General features: G+C 43.2%; 1 pseudogene; it reads right to left on the minus strand.

Annotated features, from left to right (window-relative positions):
• Positions 1-959: 959 nt before the first annotated feature.
• LOC136392451 (complement component 1 Q subcomponent-binding protein, mitochondrial pseudogene) lies at positions 960-1692 on the minus strand (annotated as a pseudogene).
• Between the last annotated feature and the right edge of the window lie 3557 nt (positions 1693-5249).

Genomic DNA, 5249 nt, shown 5'->3' on the forward strand with positions numbered 1-5249 from the left:
TCCCAGTCTGATGCTCTATCCACTGTGCCACCGCCTGGTCAGGCCGCCTTTGACTTTTTAATAGGTGTTCCTTCCTCCCCCATCGCCTAAATGTGAGTATTCTCCATGTAAATTAATGGATGTTTTTGTCAGAGAAATAGCCCCACAATGTGAAATCCAGAAAAACTTAGGGAAAGGGGACGTGACAGAGGCAACCAGATTGGAAATCTGTCAGAGAAGGGTTCAAAATCCATCTATCGCTCTTATACTACTGATTATAAACTTTGGGTCTACAAGATGAAGTCCCAAGTCCTGAACTTGATATCAGAGAGGTTGTAATCTACATAATTTTAGAGGAGATAAACCAAATTTGTTGTCCATCGTTATGTTACACAAAAACTAGAAATAATAGATTAGAAAAGAATAAATATATAAATAGTAAATAAGGGGACAACAGATAATTTAAATTTGAATTATATTCCATGATATTAGGATGAAAACCATTTCAAAGCATACGTCTGGCTTCACAGTTGGTTTTGTTCACTGGTCAAAGCCAGCCATAAAATTAAGGTGTTTAGGCCCTGGCTGGTTGGCTCAGTGGTAGAGCATCAGCCTGGCATGTGGATGTCCTGGGTTCGATTTCCAGTCAGGGCAACAGGATAAATGCTCATTTGCTTCTCCACCTCCCCCCCTCACTTCTCTCTCTCTCTCTATCGCTCTTTCTCCTCCTGTAGCCATGGCTCGATTGGAGAGAGTTGGCCCTGGGTGCTGAGGATGGCTCCATGGACTTTGCCTCAGGCACTAAGAAGAGTTCAGTTGCAGAGAAAAGGAGCAATACCTCAGATGGGCAAAGCATCACCCCCTAGTGGGCTTGCTGGGTGGATCCTGGTCAGGGCGCATGCAAGAGTCTGTCTCCCCTCCTCTCACTGAAAACAAAAATAATAATAATAATAATTAAGGTGTTCAGCATCTTGTCTGCTCTACCAGCTCTTGACAAATTCTTTAAGGTTTTCCAGAAAAGTAATGTACTCTTGGTGCTCCAAGACTGTGCCAAACTCCATCAACTCATCTGCAAAAGTGTTGTACATTCCTCAATCTGCAAGGACATCCATGAGGTGATAATGTAAGGTCCAGCCCAGGGCATCTGTGTTGACTGTGTAATTTGTGTCTTTTCATTCAGACTTGCCACTGAATGTCACTCTTGTCTTTCTCTTCTTGTCCAACTTCATCTTCTGGGTAGTGACAGATCAGCACAAGGGCCTTCTAGCCACCAATATTTAGAACTTCCACCCAGAAATTGGGAGTGGATGTCAATTTGGGTTCTCATTCTTCAAACTTCTGCCTTTGGGAAGGCTCCCCTCACTCCCCATCAAATGTTGCTATTGTTAATGTTGAAAGTGACAGTGATCTTTTCTCCACAGACATTCCACACTAATTTGGCTTCTGTCCAATTCACTTCCACCTCCCGACCTCTGGACATCTTGGGGAGGAGTTTATGTATCTGTATTTTCTTTTCCTCCTTAATCTCAGTACTCAGGAGTTCAACAAAAGCTTTGTCTCCTTCGCCTGAAAGGCCCGGGTCACAGCTGGGGTCATGGCCAGTGTGTGGGCTGCATCAGTGGCCACAGAGGCAGGAAGGGCACAGTGGGAGGTGCAGAGGCCAGCGACGCGGGAGCCCAAGGCACCTGGCACTCAGCGCAGCAGAGGCAACATCACCCAGGCCAAGGCTTTCCCTACATTTTCAACCTTATCTCTCATTCTTTCCCTACAAAACACCTCCATATAGTAGGCATTCAGAAAATATACAGTAGCAAAACAAATGAGTACAAAAACACTTCATTCCTGGATAACTCATCATCAACCCCAGCCCAACCTCCAACTGTATAACTTAGTACTTACTCGGTTATCCTCAGGGTTTGCTCACATCACCTTCCTCGTGTCAGATGCTTTTCCTATTTATTTTCCTTCTACACAGTCTTGCCTGCTGTTCAAGGCCCAATGTGAATTTCACCTTATTATTAATATAGTGTGTTCCACATATTGGACATTTAGTGTATTTTTAGTTATTTTGAAATAACCTCTTGCCCAAGAACATTTGAAACCACGTGGGAATGGGAGGTATCTTATGCTTTTTTGTATCCCCAGCCCCATAAACACAGTACAGGACCTTACAGAGAGGGAGGCCTGGCAGATAATTTCTGATGGCATTGTTTCACATAACAGTTATGTTGGAAGCTCAGGCTCTGAAATTAGACTTGGATTTGAACCCCAGCTCTGAACACCAGTGACATAGCCTTAAGAACATCACATCTCTCAGGTCTTGGCTTCCTCATCCATAGAACTGGGAAATTAATAGTCCTGACTCACAGTGGGGCTGTAAGCTAAGTGACATGACATCAGGGAGGAACTGCACCGAGTAAGGTGTCTGGCACATAATAAAAATTTCGGTTAAAAATTGTTGATGACAATGATGGATACAATGATGAAAATGATGGTTCTTTAGATATAAATTAGACCAGGATCAGTGCCAAGGTCAAAAAAACATCTTTTATTAAAATTCTGTGACTGCTTTGAGGGAGGCTCACTCACAGAGGAGTACTTTCCTGCTCTATGAGACATCAGTGAAGACAGATGCCACTCTGTCCCACCTAAGCTGTGGCAACTGAGCAACGGAGCTTTAAATTATGTTTTAATATAGCTCGTTCCTAGTATTTCTTCTCCCACACCTGCCATCTCAAAATCCAAGCGCTCAGCAGAGAGCGAGGGCCCATTAGTTCTACACTAGGTGCTCTCAAAATAAAAGCAGAGGGTCACTGTCTGTTGCTTTGCAGAAATTTCAACAAATGGTAGACAACTGCACCAGGAGGTTATTATCAAAGAGGAACTTGAAGGTTGTAATGCCTGTAGCGTCAGGGATCTGAAGGATGCCAAGACTGGGTTTAACTTGCCGTTCCTGCATTAGACGTGAGCTAGGCTGCTCTCCACCTTTTATTGCAAAGATAGTAAATTTGTGGTTAGAAATCTCTGGATCTTAATGATACACATGCTTGAGAGATGGCTCCTTGGAACGCTGGACTGTGGTTTCAGTTTAAACTTCAACAGAGACAGTGGTTTATTATGAGAGGAAGGGGTCTATGAGTAGTAACGTCACTTTGCATTACCATTTTCTGTCTCAGGGACTCAACAGCAAACCCGTCTACCTTGGAAAACTAGATTCAATTTCACTGGGGCAGGGGAGAATCAGACAGACAAAACACAAAATTAATTTAAGAACAGACAGAAACAATAACAGATAGCACAGGGACAATCCACATCACAAACAACATAATTGGTAACATTTTTTGTAAGCAGTTAACAGCATTGGTGCAGACCGGGAAAACAGTCAAAGCATGGAGGCCATTGCTATCTTGCAACAACCACCACATCTCTCATTGCCCTTCATGGCTAGCAAGCCCGAGTACAGACTCAGTAAAGCTATTAACATGGACAGCTACATGGCTGTTAACTGATTTTCTGTCCCAATGGGATTCTCCCTGGGGAAAGCAAAATCAGACAGTAAAATAACCAGTGAATAAGAAACAACTCTCCAAAATGACCATGAGTTTTGTACAGTTAAACTCTTGGGGACCTCACATTCTGGCAAAAGAAATTGTATGATTTCTTTGAGGGTTATACGATATAATTTATTAACTCATGTTCCAGGAAGACAGAGATGGGAGACCAGGAAACTTTCTCAGAAGGTTTCCATCATTTCCTTATGAGCAGTTTAATTGGTTCCCATACATTTTCTTGTCTATAGTCTTTTTCCACCTATGTATGTAAGAGATAAAACTTGGAGATATCCTTTGTTCTAAGCACATTTCACCCTCTTTTAATGTGCCTTTCCTGTGGGGGTAACAAATATCTCAGAGCTAGGGACATTTACTAAGTACTGGCTTCTGCTGCCGTAAGCATCTAACCCATCAAACTGACCAGCGAGACAGTAACTCAGGAGAATTTTAATTTCTGAAAGGGGAAGCCCTGGCTCAGATTCCGCCACTAGGGCTGGTCACACTGTCTATCCATACCCCAGTAGGTCAGCGGTGACTGGCAATCAGGGAAATCCGAGCTCATATTGTTGAAAGTGCATCTAAACCCACAAACCTTCCAGCTCTCTGACCTGGTGAGCTCTACTGCTGCTTTACAAGGTTCCAACCTCCCTGCTGTATAAGAGACTAATAATGTAGAAAGGGTCAGCTATCAATATCACCGTAACTCTGTTTGTGTTCACAGGGGGTAGCATGGAATAATAATCAGAAGAGTCATTTTTATTTGCTGAGTGTTCATATGGTTTTTAAATGCATGGTGGTGAAATAAATTTACCTGCTCAGATGGCTCTCCCTTAAGTACACAGCCACAGGCAATGAGAGCAGGAGAAGATATTTTCAGTGGGCATAGCATGAAAACTGTACAAAATCATCTATATGTAGGGCAAACGGAGTACCAGAATACTCCGTATGTTGCCCACAAGCGGTCACCTAAATGAGGACATCATTCTTCCCCACCTCCAGATGTCCCTCTCCAGCAACGGCACATTTAGCTGCTGGCACTAAATTCTGTGTTAGGAGATGGGGGTGCTGGTCCCAGCTCTGCCACCAACTAGATCTATGAACTTGGATGACTGACTTCTCTTCTCTGGGCCTCATCGTCCTCATCTGTTAGGTGATTCTAAATAGTCAGCCTTCTAAATAGACAGGACTATACAAAGGCAAAGCTCTGGAAGGCAACTGAGATCCTAACTTTTAATGTTCCTTACTCCGAATTTATCAAAAGTAATGACTAAATCCTTGGAAGTGTCTCTGACAGATTGTGCCCTGGGTAATTGTGTTTGACATGTACATTGAAGCCTTCCGTTTTGTCTCCTTCTGTAATAGCCACAGGAGAAACCAGAACTACCTGGAAGAAAGGATAATAGACTGACACAGAAAGAACATTTTTAACCTTGCTTCAGTGCTCCGTAATAGAGGTGAACAAATAAACAGGTGGATAACCATAGCTGAGATAATCATTTTTCTGATTTAAAGCTCTCCTTGGATGATACCAATTGTTCACAGACACCTGGGGACTTGGTTTGTCTTGGTGTTTGTATGCAGAACGAGACATGCAAGTGCACCAATTATAGATGTCACGATGGAGCAGCAAACAACACCTAGAGACGGGAAGCCTGGGACCGGGGGTGGGCAGTGAGGGGGGACAGAATCAGGACAGACAAACCATACAGAACTCTAATT

The sequence above is a fragment of the Saccopteryx leptura genome, chromosome 2, assembly GCF_036850995.1.
Source record: "Saccopteryx leptura isolate mSacLep1 chromosome 2, mSacLep1_pri_phased_curated, whole genome shotgun sequence".
Lineage (NCBI taxonomy): Eukaryota > Metazoa > Chordata > Mammalia > Chiroptera > Emballonuridae > Saccopteryx > Saccopteryx leptura.